The sequence below is a fragment of the Euwallacea similis genome, chromosome 2 (genome assembly GCF_039881205.1).
Source record: "Euwallacea similis isolate ESF13 chromosome 2, ESF131.1, whole genome shotgun sequence".
NCBI classification, from domain to species: Eukaryota; Metazoa; Arthropoda; class Insecta; order Coleoptera; family Curculionidae; genus Euwallacea; species Euwallacea similis.
In genome coordinates this window covers 4,157,300-4,177,935 of record NC_089610.1, presented here as the reverse complement: position 1 = coordinate 4,177,935, position 20,636 = coordinate 4,157,300, and the positions used below count along the sequence as shown (strand labels likewise).

The window sequence follows — 20,636 nt, the reverse complement described above, 5'->3', positions numbered from 1 at the left end:
AAATTTTCGGCCAATTTTAAGAGTATCTCTGAAAGGACTTATCCAAACTGGAAAATCTAAAAAGATTTTTAAAGCTGTTTTTTTTTTCAAAAAATAGGATTTGTGATTTCTCTTTTTTAGAAGCCTTATTGTTCGTGGTATACAGGGTGAAACGTGAAGTACTGAATTTTAGAGTTTTCATTTGACCTTTCAGAAATACAATCTCTTGTGGTTTTCCAAAAATTTTGCCGTGCTGATCTTTTGTGGGAGCAGTGTATTTATCTAGATACCAAATGAAAACAAGCCGTCTAGAATTATTATCATACTCTTAGCTTCAATTACATAAAATAGATCGCATTTTTCTTACAATTCTTTGCACTCGAGTTCAGTATCAAGGTAGTTTCTGATTGGCTTCACCCCAGATCTATATACTTAACCATTCCTCACATCTACTGCGCAGAAGATTAGCATAGATATCTCTGCAATGCAGCTCATTAAGCAGATGGTTTTCACAATGTCGTATCCGACAAGTTAAACGAATTTGGGAGATTATAACTTGTCAATCAGAGAAAATGAGTTGGGGAGTAATGAAGAGTTGGTGCCGTTATAGTAAATATTCCTTGTTCATATATGACAGCTTTGCCACATTGTTTGTATGATATCCAAATCTTACCCTCACAGACTAATTATTAATTATTAACAATTTTTTTTCTACATGATTTTTTGAAATTTATTTCAATTTAAATTTAATTAATGGCTAAAAATGCAGTTAAATGCCTTTTTTATACAATCGTGTAGAAAGTACTGCATGCAGGCACGGCATATAGTAATGTTGCTTTACCGCACGATATGGTGGCTGCGTCAATGGCAATGATTTCACAAAATCAATGTGGTCTCAAATACTGTTCTAGAACGTCGTCAGATAGTTGAAACCGAACCGGTTGGCAAATATCACTCCCGTGCGGTAATAACTGCCACACGTATTTTACATTATTGTGAATTGAGCGATTAACTAACTATAGCAATCAGAAATAAAGAAATATCCTATGATAGCTAACGTTGTCGTTAATTTATTAAAAAGCATTTTCTGCCCAACTTCAACTAAGCTAATTACGCTTCAAAGACATTCGGTTAAGTAATCAAAATTGGTCATTCTGCTTTTTTTGATAAAAAGCCTGAAATCCTATTATGGACAAAGCGTACGCCGTAAAAACCTTTAGAGTCGTTTATATGGCCGAAGCATCGCTGATAGTGTGCAGCCGTTAAATAAACTTAGGAGACTTATAAGACGTTTGGACTTTTTGCTGCCTCAAAGTTGTGTCGCTTTAGTTATTCTGAAATAAATAAGCACTTTTTTACTTTAGTCCCCGCCATAACCGTGCTAAGAAAGAAACTTGAGAATAATTTAGATTTGTGAAAGGAAAACGCCACCGTTTTTTTTTTTAGGTGGAGTCTTCACACTCTTGAGTAAAACAAAACAGAAATAATTAGCAGTCGGACAAAAACGAAAGGAGAAACAGCGCTATTTCTCTTAAATCATCAAATTAATATAACGCGGTAATTTGAACAGGTAGTGCAATGTATACATGAAATAGTGCAATAAAAGCCGCAGTTAGAACCGCAACGTTGACGTAAAATTGAGTTTTCCCGGGTGCAATTGCTATTGAGGTTTAGACAAAATTAGTCGAAAATTATTGCGCATAACAATTTAAATAAATTACTAATGTCATTTCCCTGTAAACGTATTAGCGGTCTTGCATATACAGTGTCCGGTAACAGGACTGAACTGTTTTGAAGAGCTTGCCATGGAAAAACAAACAAAGACATGTTTGTCAAAGTGAGATTTCTGGATTCTGTCAGTTTAACAATTAAGCGCGTTATGGTTAATTGGGAAATAAACCAACGCATTTTTGCCGTAGTCTTTTATTACTACGCCATCTTTAATACAGACGCAAAGGTGCTTCCGCAATGAATTTCATGTGTCATGCCGTGGACGCATTTCAACAAGGAATGCGATTTTAGCATAGGTAAGATACTATAAAGAAACAGACAGAGTTATATCAAAGTTTCTTAGTGGTACTCCTACAACTCGCACTCCAGAAAATATTGAAAGAACCAGACAATCAGTTCAGTGAAGTCCATTGCGTCCTGCCGCCAGGCACGCGATTGCGTTGGATATTTCGGATCAAAGTTTAAAACGGATTTTGCATGAAGATTTACGCTATCACCCATTTAAAAAACACATTTTTCGTAAGTTGAATGACCTCGATAAAGAAGTCCGTTTACGTTTTTGCAGATAAATGTTAGAAATGTTAAACAACCGTCGAAATGTTCTCAATGGGCTTATCATGTCAAACGAAGCTCATTTTCATTTAACTAGATGCGTTAATAAACAGGATTTTCATTATTGGGAACATGACAATCTAAGGGAGTTGCATGAACGACCTTTTCACGACCAAAAAATTATCGTATGATGTGGGGTATCCGCTTTTAGTCCGATTGGACCATACTTTTTTGAGAATTACAATCATACCATTACCATCAATTCTGACCGAGGTATGTGTATCATGATGTTAGACACATGTATGAATTTAGAACATCAAAAAAGAAGGTGAAATATTGTATGGTTTCAAAAAGATGGTACCACCGCTCATACCAGTAGGCAAAGTTTAACTGTTTTACGGCAAATGTTCCCACGTTACCTCATTTGACATTTTGGTGACATTCCATGGTCCTCAAGACCTCTTAATCTGACAACACCAGATTATTTTCTTTGGGGTTATTTAAAGGCAAAGATGTGCCATACTCGTCCTCAGACAATACAGAACTTAACAGATCGGATTAGGGAAACGGTAAATGGAATTGACCAAGATTTGTTTCAGAATGTGTTGGAAAATTTTAGGAAGAGGCTGCAATGGGTATCAATGAGCATGGCAAACATTTTAAGGACATAATTTACAAACATTAAGAAATTGCCAACAATAAAGTCCATGCTTCAGTATGGGTTGTTTGAATCGTTAAGTTTATTTTCTCACAGCAAACTTTTTAAAATAGTTCAATCCTGTTGCCAGACCCTGTACGATATCAATACATTTTTATTTTTATATGCCCTCGAAAACGGGCCTTGTTCATTTCGAGATTAAAAAAATCGCATACATGTGCATGTTTATTTGGAGCAAAGGAGGGTGGAAAATTGAAAATATTCGCAGAGCCAACAGTAATTTAGGTCAAACTAGAAGAAACCAGCACAATGCTGACGGAATTTCTGCTCGAAATCAAACATTTAGAAAAAGATGATGGTTGAAGGCAAGACAGCATTTTATGAAATATTGAACCTAGGACTGATGATTGGATTAGACAAATCAACGTGGTACTTTTCTCTCTAGTCAAATCCTCAGTTACCATCCTAAACTTTTTTTGATATCCCACTTAATGTTCATTTTCATAACATCATCAAATACCAACGTGCAATTTCTCATTCCGTTTCAAAGTTTTTGGCCCTGGTTTTTCAGAGGCCAATGCGAGATGCGACTAAAAAAATAATTGCATAATGTTTATCAATTACAACGTAATTAGTGCAGTTAAAAAACGATTCCAGGTCGCTACTACCGGATTCCAGGGCGAGCTTTCTGAAATAACGATCCCATAACATCTGAACTTTAAAGATCAAAGGTCGTGACGGACTAACTTATCAAGTATTTATCATCGTCCCTTTAACGTTTTATCATAATTTATTTCTAAATTTTATTTATAACTTACGCTTTGTAATTCACGTCTTATCGTTTCTATGCGTTGTTATAACACCAGAGCATATTTCTAACTTTCAAAAATCGTCTGGATCGCGTACTACTTAAAAGTTTCCAGTTAAAGTGCAAACTTGACAGGGTTCAAGACCTTTATTTATATCGTCACTTCTTGTGAGTGGAATAACTTATACAAACCACATTTATCTGGCGTTACTCACACGACGACATATAGGAATTCAGCATTCACCACGTTATTTCAGTATTCGTAGTTCAGATGGCTCGAAAGGTGAGTACTCATACAACGTGTGTGGTCGTTTAACCGATTTTAAATTCTCGGCAAGGCCGTGTTTATCTACACGTGTGAGAATGATGTGCCATTATTCAGTTGGCCGTATAAATTGCTAAAACAGTTGATAAATTTGCAGGGCTATATTGTTCCATGACCACATTTTCCGCTAGATTTGACAAAAAGTTTCATTTCGGCGACGTCCCGGACGCCAATAAACTGCCTGTCATTGGGCATAGGGACAAGAGAATTTAATGAACTGATTGAAAAGATTGGGCTTTTGCTAATGTGACCATGAGTATTATTCACTTTACGTTATTTAACAATTAGGTGTTTCTCTCTCGAGTTGACACCACTTCGAAGAGGGTGAAAGGATGTCAGATTGTCCTTTTCTTCAATAAAGAAAAAACTGGAGTCATATGTGGAAACCCACATAGGAATATTCAGGTATCACCAGTTCAAGCCGAAATATAGGAATTGTGCGAGTGGGAGAAGGATCGCACAAGGTTTAACATGCCCCCGAGAAAGACCAATAACGAAGTGGGTGGAGTCAAGCCGCCCGGCGTCTACACTTCGATTTTTAGATTAGTACTGATTTCGCTGCCTTCGTGGCAATGGAAATTTTTAAAATATCAGAGCAAAAAGCACCAATGTAAATAAATGCGCGTTAAAATCGAAATTCTTTACATGCTTTACCTGCATTGGTCAATTTATTCAGTTTCCAATATCATTCTATTAACATTTTGTGTAGAGATCTACAGCCGGTGTTGATGGCCCAGTCTTGGACACATCAAAAGATCATAAACAAATGTCAGCGCATTCAGATCATCATATTCATTAATGACGTAACTAAGCTATGCTATAATAGGGAAATGTACAATAATGTATAAGTAAAAATTCAAAATTAATTTAATCCATCACTAAAACTTATATCAGAAACGGTGAGAGCTCTGGCAAATAGATCTGGACTAATTCCGCCCACTTCATCCGTTTGTCTTTCAACCCACTTCGTTGATCTATGTCGGAGGCATATTAAATTTTATGCGGTCCTTCTCCCGCTTGCGCAATTCCTTCCCACTTGAACTGGTGATACCTGTATATTATTAAATGCACCAGGGGGACAAGAATAAGAGATATTGCCGATAGTATCTCCAAAATCCTTAGGCGTCGTGGGGAAGATGTAGATATTTATCTAACAAGTGAGGAAATTGATACTACACACACTCATCGCAGTTCGCATAATCGAGCTTGAGGGAGATTTATATCAAAAGACACACACACAGCCAAGGATAATTATATGCTGGCAGAACTAATTAGAATATTTTGCCCGATCATCACCGTAAAGAGGTTTGGTTTATTCCTAATACTAATCATAGCTTTATGCTAGTCTAGCTTCCTAAACTGAACTGTCAGTATAAACAGGAATTAGGACAGAAAAGGAAGATGTGGACAAATCTCTAGGGTCTCGACCTCGACCCTAATTTAAATTGAATAGCAAATGAAAACGTTCTTATCTGCCAAAGATATACATGGCAGATCTTTCCTCCTCCCTGATGGATCGTAATGGGTAAATAGGTTGTATGTAGAGGTGACTACTATGAACGTTTTTGGTTTATTATTATATAAATATATATTAGGTGTACAACTTTGCTTCCGCCGTTTTTGAATAGATGTATGTAGCGGTAAGTAATGATCGAAATAAATAACCCCATGTGGGCATGCAGGAGCCTTGGGCACCTGTTAACATAACCTCATAAAAATATTAGTCTATTTGTGTCTTCATCATAAAGTTATTCGCAATTGAAAATGTCAGTGTACGAGCCAAATTCTCGTCATTTGCGGGAGGTTTTACTTTTCTGCTTCAATATGAAGAAATCTGCTGCTGAGGCTCATCGAATGCTCTCAGATACTTATGGGGAAGCCACTATTAGTGAAAGGACATGTCGTGAGTGGTTTCAGCGCTTCAAGAACGGTGATTTTCACGTCGAAGACCAACATAGCGGTGGAAGAAAGAAGGTTTTCCAAGATGCGAACTTGGAAGCATTACTTGACGAAGACTCGTGTCAAAGTCAACAAGAATTGGCACAATCATTGGGAGTGACTCAACAAACAATCTCAAAACGCCTCAAAGACATGGGAATGATTCAGAAGCAAGGATATTGGGTGCCGTACGAGTTGAAACCAAGAGATATTGACAGGCGTCTGTTCGCTTGTGAACAGTTGCTTGCAAGGCAAAGACGGAAGGGATTTCTGCATCGTATTGTGACTGGGGACGAGAAATGGGTTCATTACGATAATCCCAAACGCAAAAAGACTTGGGGATATCCCGGCCATGCTTCCACGTCGACGGCCAAACCGTCTATTCATGGTTCCAAAATCATGCTCTGTATTTGGTGGGATCAACTCGGCGTAATATATTATGAGCTGTTACAACCAACTGAAACAATCACAGGTGCTCTTTATCGAACCCAATTAATGCGTTTGAGCCGAGCATTGAAAAAGAAACGGCTGCAATACAACGAGAGACATGATAAAGTGATTTTGCAGCACGATAATGCTCGACCCCATGTTGCGCAAGTGGTCAAGAAATACTTGGAAACATTGAAATGGGAAGTCCTACCCCACCCGCCATATTCTCCTGACCTAGCTCCTTCTGATTATCACTTGTTTCGATCCATGGCACATGGGCTAGCTGACCAACACTTCCGGTCTTATGAAGAAGTAAGAAATTGGATAGAATCGTGGATCGCTTCAAAAGATGTCCAATTTTTTCAACACGGGATTCGTATGCTGCCCGAAAGATGGGAGAAAGTAGTGGCCAGCGATGGACAATACTTTGGATCCTAAAGGTATAATTAGTTTTTTACAATAAAATCGCGAAATTCGGAAAAAAAACGGCGGAAGCAAAGTTGTACACCTAATACTAAATTAATTTTTGATCAACGAAAATGAATATTTCCGAGTTAGTTATGTGTAAAATGCACCTTTTCCGTAAAGACAGAAAGGAATACCCTTTCTTTATAAGTGCGCAGTAAAATGTCTTTTTTCAGGCCTTTAATAAAATTCAGAGTCTATGTAATAATTCAAAGTATCGTTGATTACACGTCCGGAAATACAGCCACCAGATTATATTTCAATTCAGTATCGTCACTATTTTTGTCATATTAGAATTTCCGCATCTGCTCCTCATAATTTAAAAATTCAGGCAGGTACCTGAAGACAAAAAGAAAAAGAAGTACAATATTACAGACGAATTATATTACTGTTTATTTATTTGAGAAGGTAGATAATGAAATTTCCCGCTTTATAAAGTGGATTTCAGCTGTGGATATTAAGAGTAGGAGAAACTAGAACAGCAGAATTTTCGGAGCATACCGCTTTGCTATTTTACGTGCCGTTAAGACATAATCAGTAATCTTGGTTAAAACATTGAAACGGTCCAACAAAGGAAATACGTTGCCCTATATGGGCTTTGAACACGCACACATTTAAAAATAAATGAATCGATAGAAGAGAATATAATGTTACAGTGATGCGAGCTCTTTTCTTTCTACAGGTCTATTTCCATTCTCTGTTGTAAATATGACTTACTACTGGTAGCTCAACTTGCTTATTCCTAATGTACTATGAAATATTCTACACTATCCAAGTTATTGAGACTTTGAACTGTATTGAAGATACAAGGGAAGGATACTTGAAGATCTATTTTGTGTCCATATCGTGTCTCAACTGTATTTCTATGATTATATGTGGTTGTGATTCATTGAGGGAGATGCCAAAAAAATTTCGAGTCACTGGAAGTCTCCAGTTCAATTTTAGTTTTGTGAACATTTTAAAACTATTTCGTATTATACATACAGTGTGTCTACTTAAGTTAAATAAATAATAAAAAAATCATTAATAAAAGAGGAGTAACAATTCCGAAATATTAAATGGAACGCCCTGTATATTTTGTCTACATTTCTTTTCGATCATTTCTGCTTAATAATTTCTATACCTATTTTTCAACGGGTTTTGAAATATTAATTAATTTCCTTGTTCAAAATAAAGCCCTGAGAAAACGTGTATTATAATGCGAGTTGAATTCACGAAAAACAGAAACTTTGGAGATTTTTTTGAAAACATCCACAATTTTAATCCGTCTAGAAAAAGTGGATTTGCCTTGTACAGAGTGGTTCAAAACTAATGCTTTTACGATTAGACTCTAAACTTGCGTAAAACGCGTTTTTAAATACAGCGCTTGTAAAAAGTATTGTAACACGTTTATAATTTTTATAAATGCGGTATTTTTAAAAAATGCTTAAACATGTATAATTTTATTTAAAAGAAAACATTTAATGCATTATTTTTTATTTAAAAATTTTTCACTCCTACCCAGCTACTTCTACTAATTTTTTATTTTCAAATGGAAGAGTACCCATTGTAGTATATCAAAGGAAAGGTAATTCAATAAGGGGCACCAACGGTATGCTCAGAACTAAAATTAGATCTACAGTTCCTTTGATGAAAGAAACTAAGTCCATATTCTAGAAAAAGTAAAAGTTTTAAGTGAAAAATGACAATAAGACGTACAAATTCCAAATCGTCTTCAATGCAAACATTTTTTTAGATACAAAATATTTTGTTTTTCATAGAATTCATCAGTAGTGGGATTCAGTTGTTAGATATTAGACATCTACCATTACAGTTAGAACATCAAAAAAATGGATCGTTTATCCAGATAAGGATACAAAATTTGAACATCGAAAAATAACACATAAAATTCTTTTTTTCTTTTAATAAAATTATATGGATTTAAGCATTTTTTTTAAAATATGAGGTTTATGAAAGCCATAAACGTGTTGCGATACTTTTTACAAGTGCTGCAAAATACCCCATACATCAGCAAATATGCTGCCAGGCAATTAAATTGCCTTTAAAACCATGCGTCATGTCCCTCTACTTAAAGCTTTCATTAGTAAATGCTGCTTTGAACGTATGTGTTTTGGCACTTTTGCCGAAGCTGACTCTGAAAAGCGATGACCAATGCAAATAACCAGTTGTGAATCATTTGCACGCCATATCGGCTTACGGTCTGATCAGTCCGGCAAATGTTCTATGACGATTTGTAAAGAAAATGTGTTATCCAACATTGTTGTGTAACAATCTGCTTTTTCTGTTATTTAATTTGGGAATAGGGCATGACACACAAATAGAGGTAAAATTGGACATTATTCTGAGTCGGATTAACGGAGAGTATCATCCATCCTTTGTCAAGGACTGGAATAAACACTGAATAATAAAAATAACAATGTTGCTGCAAAAAAATGCAATAAATCTGTTCAAAAAGAATCTCTGAGCCTGAAATTCTTGTTCTTTCTAAGGATTTAAATTATTCTTTAACTCTCAAATATATTCCTTATTTTCTAACCTAATTTTTGCTACAAAAGAAACAGCCCAAACCTGAACACGGGAACATCAACAAGACTTTAGAATGAGACCAAAACTAATTTTAGATAAACCCTTTAAAATTATGCAAAGTTTAACCTCCATCGAACAAAAGACGCTCGATTCTTTACCTAAAGATAATTACGTTGCTTTAAAAAACTTAACCACCTAATTATTAATACCTATTTATTATGGTGTTTTTAAGATCCAGAAAAACAATGTACTCTTAAGACCTGTTGACCTACATAACGCAGCCAAAAAAAAAGCCATAAATCAAGACTTCATTTGCACATTCGTTGGTAAACATCGTTTTTCTTAGAAGGCTCTTTATTGAAGGCCATTAAAAAACAATTGAGCGCTACGTGCTGACTATACTTTTAGTTTTTTTTTCATAGAACAAACAAGACAATCCACTTAGTGGTATCATAAAGAAGATTTTACATGCATTTTTTTTCCGTTAATTGGCTTTATTTTGAAGATGTTTTTCAGCAAAAAAGGCTCTTTATGAACCTAATTTAGTTGTAGGGCAAAAAATAATACATTGCGGCGCACCTGCTGTCTGCTTTTGTTATATGGAATCGGAGAGTCGCAAGGTCATTATAAATCAATAAAACAATATATGAGTTTTTTTGTTGGAAATGAACTGTGTAATGATCTTCTAAATTGTGTACCTCTCGTCATAGAACACCCGATATATCGTTTAAATTAAGTTATACCTAATTTAAACGATAAAAAATGTTTAAAAAAGTTGTATTTTGAAATAATTATATTCTCTTTGATGGCGTTAGTGAATGAACTCTTCAATGGGGCCATCGTGTGCAGATACCTACAGTGTTCAAAAAAGATTGTACCAAACTTAAGGCGGTTATAAAGGACATTGCGGTGAAAAATGTTTGCAAAGAAACCTCTAGTCAAAAATGAGCAGTTAAGTTTGGCATAAATGTCTTTAAGTTTGACATAAAATTTTTAAAACACCCTGTATAATAAGAATATTGCAATTCAACATACTATTATATATAATACTTATGTAACCAATAATTAGAATACTCCTGACCTACATCGGTGCAAATATTCTGGATACATTCCTAATAGTATTTTCTTCATGCCAGTCTACGAGCTATTTGTCATATAAGGTATGTCAGGATAAATAAGAGTTGAGATAAAAGAGGATGTGGTTAGTCCTCTGCGGATTTCGACCCTGATTTAAATTGAATTTCAAATGAAATCGCTCTTATAACCCAAACACTGATACGTAGCCGACCTTTGCTGTTTTATAATGAACCGTAATGGCCAAATGGGCTAGATGTGGAAATTACTAGTATAAAACTCTTCGGTTTAAGGCTAATAAAAACTGTTTTATGTTCTCCAAGACCAACCAATATTTGAGGTAATGTTATGATTCACCTTCGAGGCGTTAAGGCAGAACTCATAAAAACATTAAAAAAAGTGTCAGATTTAAAAACCAATAAAGGGCAATGTCGGTTTTGTCATTTGTCTTACGTTAAACTTTCCAACACAAGAGTTTTTTTTTAACTCCTTTTTGGAAAACAAGTAAAGACTGCAACGGAACTCCCACCTCAAGCCTGCCACAGAGCCAAGAAAAGCATTGTTGCTGCTAGTAATTTACAATCAACTGTAACTAACGTTCTTTTAAAGTGAAAGAATTCAATGCGATGTTGAAGAAACTCTGCTAAAATCTGTATTGATCCGGTAAAACAAAACAAAAAGACCTATTCAAATACACAGTTAAGGTCGAGACAACTTGCCCTTGACCTTATATACTACGCTAAATCAACTCCTACCAATAATCCGATTTTATAGAACTGCAAAGCGTCTAGTTGTTTAATTAACTAATAAACTTTCAACTAACTACTTGGAAATTATCATCAGCAGTTTCAATGAGAGCTAGGGGCGAAATCGTTTCGGGGACAGCTAATTAATAACTAATCAGACCAAGCGTGAAACTCTCATCCCGATTTTCCCTGGCTGGTCCTTTAACAAAGAGCTCCGTTAATCGACCAAAAAATTTTGCGGGCATCGTTCCAGATTCTCCTTATCACAATTTAAATCGATACATGTTAACCGGCAATATGCGTGTACATTTCGATGGATCATGACTTGACATTAGGGCCTCCATACAAAGACTATTCATACAAGAGATATGACTAAAGTTTTCTATTAAATGCATTTTAGGGCCGTTTGCACCACGCAATGTCATTTTTTTTCCATGTTTATTTTTTATTTATGTGTGCCTTAACTTCAAGCTTATTTAAAAATGCTTAGCGCAGAGGGCCCTTAAATTTGTAAGAAAGTCTCTTAACGAATCTTTCAGCACTAACTCCATGCAATACCTCCACAAAAAAGCAAACCGGTGACTCACCTTGCCTGAACAATATTCCCCTTTTTCGGCTAAACAAAATGACTACCTCGAGGCTGCGGTAGTTACATATCTCCGGGGGTTGGAAGGGTCTTTGTAGGGCCAGGTTCTGTCTTCAGGCAACTTATTTCAAATTGATTCACATCAACTAATTTGAGTGCTTTACATAAATTGGTCCCTGTAGTGGGCGTTTGTTAACTCGGGGCCGGATTACTCCATAACGGAACGAGGCAAAGTGTAATAGATGCCGACGATGCAACAGGTGCGGTTTTATGAAGTTACTCGATGCTGAACATTAGTGTTGTCATCTGAAACGAGAAATTATGCATTAACTGATGCTTGTCAGCTGCGAAGATGGCTTTTAATGGCGATTATAGGAAATTACCCGTTGCTGATCTGTTGGTTAAAAATCATAAGTTGGAGTCACAAGCAGCTTTAAAATGTTTCGGACTACAGGGGTTTTAATAAAGAAATCGAGATTTGCTGAAAAATCTGGCCTTCATCTTGATGGTGGAAAAAATTGATAACTCGCCTAATACTTCTCGAAATATTGTAAAAACCAGTAAATTAGAACGGGTCTCGGTTACTAGAAGGGGGAATTTCATTCGTTCCTTATCTCAACAATGCGATTCTTGTTACGCCGAACCTGTCATTAGCTAATTACAGAGACAATTTCACTGATGTGGGTCGTGTGTAAAAATTTAAGTTCCAGTTTGACGATAATGACCATTAAATCCTCTAGTAGGCTTCGAAATATTATGCAGCATATTTTGCATAAAATAATCACATATCCATTCTCAATATGAGATGTTGGATGGTAAGCAATAAATGGCTCTAGCTTCGTGATGAAAAAGAACGAGTGATTCATACGATGCATTATTCAAAACTAATGTGTGCCCATGTTTTTTAGATTGTCATCGCGCGAAAATCCAATGCACCACACATGACGGTTACACCACAAAAATCAGGGAAACACGGATTATGCTCTTATCAAACTCAGGTAGGTGCTCTTTTAGTGATATTCGTAATCACCGTAAAGTGGTGTTTGCAAGTTAGGGACTATTGAAATATAGCCAATTCAAAAGGAATGGTAGGGCTCTAAAGAATTCAAGCTAAGTGGCACTTTAAACAATACTTTTTGCAGTCCGAAGAATCTTAAGTAGGGCAAAAAATGGCAATCAGACTAAGTCCTTTATTCCTTTTTGTTTCAAATCTTGCGAATGATAAACATCGTGTTATCTAATTATAGAGTATCCAGCTTCTTTATCATGGGATTTGCTTTAGTAACACTTTAATAGCTATTGCAATCTCGGCATAGAAACATTTCAAGTGCTATATTATTCAAAACTTTCTCCGCATCTCTCTTCCTTTCTCAAAGTGAGAATCATTGCAAAGTAGCTTGAGAAAATGAAGGTCCTTAATTAGATTTTGCTAAAACTTCCTACATAAGGCGACCTTTGACCTTTCAACACATTAACTCATGTTAAATTTAGTGAGTTACTCCAACTAAAAATTACCTATTCTATTCCCCACTAAATATTAAAAATGGGTTGATTAAATGCAATTTAATGGAGGTCGAATTAAAATTCTGGTGCTGCTGCAATATTTGCCCACAGTCCTAAAATGTCAGAGGTGAAATAGAAGTTGATAAAGTGCTCTTGTATGTATAACACGATTTTTTCAATTACATTAATTTTTCAACGAGAATCACATCTAATGAAAAATTAAAATGTTAGAGGCGTCAGGAATTTAGAAATTTCCGGGCTTCCGTCCTTTACCTGTATACCATCAAGAGAAAATCAACTATTCTTTAATCTAACGTTGCAACCTGGCCATCAATTCATTCCCAAAACCGTAATTTGATAAGTTTAAGGAACTGAAAAGCAGTCTATGTACTACAAAGCTGAAACTCTCTTTGTGCACTGCAAGCCCCCACGAATCTCATTTAGCTAGTAAAGCTTCAGTTTCTGCTTTTGATGTTGATTAAGCGGCTAAAGCTGAAAACCCCTTCAAACCTGTAATGCAAGGGATTCCTATCGACACCATATCGTAATGCAAAAAGGCCTTCATAATTTGTTCGATTATCTCCCTTAAACTAAGTCTGAATGAGACTATATCTGCAAAAGACAAATTGGATAAGAGGGCTTAAACGTGCTTTAGTTTTTTTACTTTATCTCAGTTTCGATCCTTACATCATCTAAATCCGGTCTGACCCCCGCGGATAAAAGACAAACCCGAAGGGTATTTTGAAATAATGAAAGGCCATGTTATCCTGTGCCTGTGGGGAAGTCTCTCAAGATTGAAAGCTATATGAGGACACTTTAGCGTGGAGCGTCGATAAGTGGTTTTTGTAAAGGGCCTATAAGTTTTTATTAAGGGTTAAGGATTTTATTTTTAGGGATTGCCGATTTAAAGTGCTATTAAAAGGATTTAGGTTAATTGTGAGAAAAAAATCTATTCTTAGCGATTCATTTAGTAAACGCAATATGATACCTCAATCAAATAAATTGTTCATTTCGTGTTCAGCATATTACGACAATCAACTAAATATATCATTATTCACGGCTGTATAAGGATACAGCAATTTTGCACCGGTTTGTACAGACCCATGATAAAGGCATTACTCCCCACAGAACAACAAATGCTATCGAGCATGAATGATGAGTTCATCGTTCACACTCGGAAGCATTTGTTTCTTGAAATACTCTCCATTAATAATAAATACGAAAAATTTCCGCAAATATGTCTCCCTCTGGAATAGGCCTAATAAAATTCCCATATGCATAACGACCGCCAGAAAATTTAGTAGGCCGTAAATATCAAGTTCAGCACGCCTTAGTTTTGATTTTTTGAACGGTAACGCGATGACGTGACAACAATCGTGGAAAGCTAAAATATTATACAGGGTGTTATTTAAATACGTGACCAAACTTCAAGGGGTGATTCTTTGAGTGATTTTAAGACGAAAAGTTTATACAAGCATAGATTCGGTAATGTTTCGTTTTTAAGATGCAGGATATGAAATTTTTTTTACTGTATTTTTTCGTAAAAACCTCAATACTCCTTTAGCAAATTTTGTTGAAATCTGATAGTGTTATTTATGGTTATTATTGTTATTTTTACGCCACTGACTTTTTTTAAACTTTTATATTTTTTCGCATCAAGTTGTATTTTCTGTTGCTTAATGCGAAAGAATATAAAAGTTTTAAAAAAGTCAATCGTCAAAGACGAAGCATTACCAGACCTATGTTTATATAAATTTTCATCTTAGAATCGCTGAAAGAATCAATCCATGAAGTTTGGCCTCGTACTTAAATAACATTCTGTAAATTTTCTTCGTAATTATTTAGTGTTTGAAGTTTGATCAAAGTGCAACGCCAAACCTCAGTGGATTTAATTTTCTTCATAGGTCTTCACAATATTGTCGTGATCTTCCGTATGGAATTCAGCAAATACGGGCAACTTAACACCTAAAAAAAGACAAATTTGTTTTTCACAAAAAACACGTTTTGTAGAAAAACTCAACGTTTTGGTATGATATATACTTTGAAGAATATTTCTATTCTCCTTCTGACCATGAGTAGATCTGCGACAACCTCTCTGTGAATAAGCAACCAATATGCTGAGGTTAGTTCGGGTTTTGGTAAGGTAACTAAGGTTCTAAGTTGTTTCCAGGTTAGGTCAGCTTCTGAATGCATTAATTCATACATCAACCTAAATCAATTCATAATATGTTATGTTTTACTTTCGTTCTTGCATGATGAAAATAACCGAGCAATCCTGAAGTAGAGTATGTTATATTCCGGCCACATACAGATCAACCAGGCCCGCTTTTAGCATCAGGGATAGTGCCATTTATTTCTATTTAATGTGGGACGGATTAATTTAAAAGCAAACTAAACAAGCAAATGAAAACGGGTCGTTACGGCTGCTCTCTCGAGTTTATACGATTTAAATCCGAATTCAATTGATTTCAGGCCTCGCCTTTTGATTAAAATAATAAAAGTTCCATTAGAGTTTAAGCCATTAAGGGCCAGTGCATGATAAACTCTGGATTAAGTGTTACGGTTCAAAGGTAATTTTCAATTTTGGAAAGACGAGAACACTCCAACTAAGCTAAGCACAAATTGAAATGTTATGAATGAAATTTAAAGTCAACTTAGAAACAATAAATAATTTTGGAAAGCGAAACATACTCAGATCATATACCGGGTTTCCAGGCGAAGCCTAAGCGTAAGTGATTAACATGGGAAATCGGTTTTTATTTTTTTTGCACCTGCATATATCATCGAATTAAAAACTTTTACACGAAGGTCATTGCATTCAAGACCAGCCACCATTCAGCAATTTTTTCAATTTTCTAATTAGAGTCGTTTTGGCTTAAAATGTTTCCAAATTTCGAAAATTTGAATGTCCCGCGTAACTGTTAGAAGCCACGATTGGTCAGAGCCAAGGTCAAAATTAAACAAACACAAAGTCGTCAAAAACGTAAGCGTAAAAACCCCATGTCAAATGAATTTTCTCTTTTTGCTAATTTCTAAGCAATTTTTAACTTATTTACAAGTTAATTCAATAAAAAATCAATGGAACACCTGAGGATAATTATCATGCGATCTACTTTGATGTCTCCAAGGTAAGTAATCAAGTTTTTTATTAACCTATGATGATAACACAAAGACATAACCTATGTATGTATATTTTTTATCTCACTCACTAGACAGAATTAAAATTAAAATTCATTAAAACCGTTTTGCGTCAAAACGGCTCTAATTAGAATATTGAAAAAATTGCGCAATGATGGCTGGTCTTGAGTACTATGACCTCCATATAAGAGTTTTTCAATTAGATAATCCGTGCATGCGCAAAAAAAACTGATTTTCCATGTTAACCTCATATGTACAGGGTTCGCCTGGACACCCGGTGTTTCTTGCCGCATTCGACCAAATCGTCCTTTGTATTATAGATAAGAATACCAAAGGTCTTTTATTTTTTGTTGTCTGAGTTCTCTATAGTGAAAAAGCTGGAAATGATGCACAAATTTGCATGTTTTTCTGAAAATTTACCTGAATCGTCAAGTCATAATTCAAGCCCGAAGTTTTTCAAGCTCTCCTTCAATTTCAATGGTCAGAATGTATAGCTTGAGAATTGTGTCGTGACTTCGTATCATTAGCTACCTAAAGTCCTCAAACATCAGTTCGGCATCGGCGTTACTTGTGGCATGTCTAAAGCCTCTTAAGAGCCCATTAAAATCAAACATTTACTGGTACAACACATATTCCGTAATTTGCAGTTCAAAAGCTATATTTACCTCGTTATCAAATTTCCGTTTGCCTTGTTATAAAGTTACAATTTCTCACGCAGTAGAGCACACATTCTGTTACTGCATTGAATGCTGAATTAAATGCCTTTATGTCAAATTTGCAGAACTTTCTTGCAAGCTACAGGGTTTATATGAAAGATAAAATTTACCAGAGTCGCCCTCGAACAACCAGAGTTCGTATATAATGCGTCCACATATAAAATTGATATATTACATGATAATAATTTTCGGCTTTTTAAGACTGATTCAGAGCCCCATCCATTAGGTAATTATCGTGACGATGAAAAAAGAAAACTTTATTTTGTTATGTAGTAAAGGCACTTTACACCAGAAAAACCTCCATGGCTTTAATACGTATATCTACTTAGTTACGTAAGTATTAATCTCTAATCCAATGGCTACGTTTAAAAACTTTTTTAGTTTAAAGGAAATTAACTGAGCAATGGTTAAGTCACCCTTTAATGTAGGCATTTTATTGATTTGCAATTTAAGCCCGTTCAAACACCGCATCGTTATTTCGTTCTTCTTTTCTTCTCCATTCTTAACAACCCTGAATAAATATGTTTGTCATGAATATATTTGTTATTTTCGCTATGATTGCCCCAACAATAACAATACACAAATTCAACAAAACCTGTATAGAATTCTGATATTACTTTATCAAACTAAATAACCCATCAACTAGTTCAAGTTAGTTCCGGTTAAATAGTTAGACCGCCTCCCATCCTTATTAGTAGTCTAATCAGACACTCACATCCATTTAACTACAAACAAAAACAATGTATTTGGCAGAGGGGTGGATGTAGACTCAAAACGAAAACATGCGCCCATTATTAAAATGCGCATCATACCGCACAAGGTCGTGAAATACACATTTTGTTCACTTAGACCGACTTACCAATGAACAAATATAACCTCACCAAAGCAATCACTTTTTTCAAGTCTCTAATATACGAGAATCGACATCGCGCCCTCAAAGGGTCTTAAAACTAAAATAATAAAACGTCGGACGCGATACGAATACTACAGCTCGCCTGGGTACTACGCATTGGCACAGAGACAGCAGCTCTAAAACGACTGATAGAGAAACGAAGAGGACTCGAAATGGGCGGCTCCGTTCTTATTGATCCTCGGCGTTGGCTCTATGTCGTTGCCGCGCCATAATTTTGCTCTGGATCTGGGATACGTTCCAGGATACTCTTTGTAAATTACCAATTTTGAAGATAAAAGAGCGACTGGAATCACTAAGGGGTTTCAATCGCATCACGTTCTCACTGGGTGGTTCCAATCTCTGTCACTCTTTCACGTTTATCAACATTAAGTGATTTTAAGACAGTACATCTATCATCTTGGATTCTTCGAGTGTCGATAAATCAAGAATTTACAAACTAAACATTGAATTAAAAAAATAATCTCTTTTTGCAAAAAAAACGACCGATCTTCGAAAATGCTTTTAGGCTTTTGTTAAGGCTGGAACACAACACACGATAATGCATTCAATATTACATTTACTAAACACAATTGTTGAACATACATAAGGTACAATTACACACACACAAAAATTAAAACTCCCATCGTCACTTGCGAAAAGCAGTACTTTTTATAACTGGTTGAGAAAAATAAATCATTCCGAACTTCAAAGGGTTTTGAAAATTGTGTGTGTGGTGTGGTGGTACCCATGAATGTTGCCCGCCATGGCTGATTCTTAATTTCTTGATTGAAATATTAAACAACCAGAACTAGAATGGCAGGTTTGGTCCAGCAATACCTCGCAATCTCCGCAGTGACCACCAATAACGTTTAAAACATTGGTAGCATCTTTGTGCAGGTGCTGACTAGGAAAAACTTATTTTTTCTGCATTTTTTCGAGTAGTCTGACATAATCTCTAATTTCCTCTTATTCAAGAATTTATTTTATAATTACTGACAGAGCTCGAGGAGAAATCTAGCATTGAACACTTAGACGAAATGTCTTCTCTGGATTAAGGTTTGGCGAACGAAAGTAAATCGCGAACGTACTTCAGGGCAATGCACTTGGCACAAGGTTCTTGTGGACACGGCCGAGGCCTCGAATGCATCTTATAAGCACTCGGTTTTTCCCATTTTTGCGCCCTTTGTGCAAATATGTGTATCAGCTGCATCAAAACTGACCGCCATGTGCTTATACCGTTTTCAGGTCATTACTTTTTATTTACACTATTACATATTTAAATTAGTTCCACGCAATTTCAACTCCCCTTTGTCTTTTTATGTCCTGACAAGCGCAATACGTGTAGTGAAACTTTAATAGTCCGGTTCTTGTAACGAATTAACTTCGAATGTGTTTCAAGCTACACAATGTAGACAAATGCAGAACTCTGCTTAAGTGCAAAACTTTGATACATTGTCTGATATATCTCGTGGATATAGTCAAAGAGCTATTGATCTTAAGTCATAACATTCCACAACGAGAATCGGGTCTCCTCTCTGCAGCAGTCAGAATAACGAGCTCTGGATTACCATAAAAAATGCGCTTCCAACATTTGCTTTACAATCCTGAAAAAACCAATCTTTGCGTTTCAACATAAACTTACCCAGTATGTCGCAATCTGTGCAATTTTTCAAAATACAACATTTCCATAAAAAGATACGACAAGTTTGAATTAAGGAGCCATAAAAGTCTCTGACCGTAAAATTCTCCGGCTATAAATAAGGGCATAATCGATCATGTCCGATAATAATCGACTTTTGGGATATTGCCCAATGTGGCAACAAAAAGCAGGTTTACTTTAAATATTTTCGACCAATTTCACTTTTTACATAGGATCCCTCAAAATGAGCTTTAATCCCTTATTTTGTGGTTTTGAAACAAGTTAGATCGAGCTGAGCGGCCTTTACACATGGGAGCCCAAATGCAACCCATGGAAACTCTACGTGTTAAGAATGCAAATGAGATGCGTTTAGTATTTTCTAGTACGCCGGCTGATTTTCAGACCAATATTGCCTTTTTTCTTAATTCGCATGCGTGCACTTTCCCGCACGAGTTCTATTTCAGAAAATGTCATGTGATGTTATTGCCTGAAATTGGATAACGACAAAGGCAAATAAGTTACTGATTTTTTGCGTTGTATGCAATGCCAAAACCAAAAAATCTCTAACTTTTTCAGCTATATATGCCTGGTGACCCTGTATACTGAGTGACTTAGTATATTAACCTAAACCGAATTCCCATAGTTTTTCCAGGTTCACTTGGAACTTTTCGGATGCTGCAGAACTTAAAAAATACTTTGAAAAAGGGTTTAAGGAAATTACTTTAGCTGAAAATCTTTGCATTCATTGTCGTTCGCAATGTACACTGCGTGACATAGAAAAGAGAACACCCCGTAAAAATGATTTGATTTAAATAATTTTTGGTATGCATGTTGTTTACGCCAAAACAAATACTTCATTAAAAAGTTGAACAAATTTAATTGTTAAAAACTAAAAAAAATTTAATAATTTGTCGGTCCTCCGCGGTGTCTT

General features: G+C 35.7%; 1 protein-coding gene across 2 annotated transcripts in view; it reads right to left on the bottom strand.

The window, feature by feature from the left end:
- LOC136419479 (uncharacterized) overlaps positions 1–18,223 on the bottom strand; it is a 33,376-nt gene extending 15,153 nt beyond the window's left edge. For both annotated transcript variants that reach the window (XM_066405843.1, XM_066405842.1), the window contains exons 1-2: positions 18,034–18,223; positions 11,819–12,123 (exon numbers count right to left, since the gene is read on the bottom strand). The gene's annotated coding sequence lies outside the window, so the exon portion shown is untranslated. The remainder of the gene's footprint in view (positions 1–11,818; positions 12,124–18,033) is intronic.
- Positions 18,224–20,636: the final 2,413 nt, after the last annotated feature.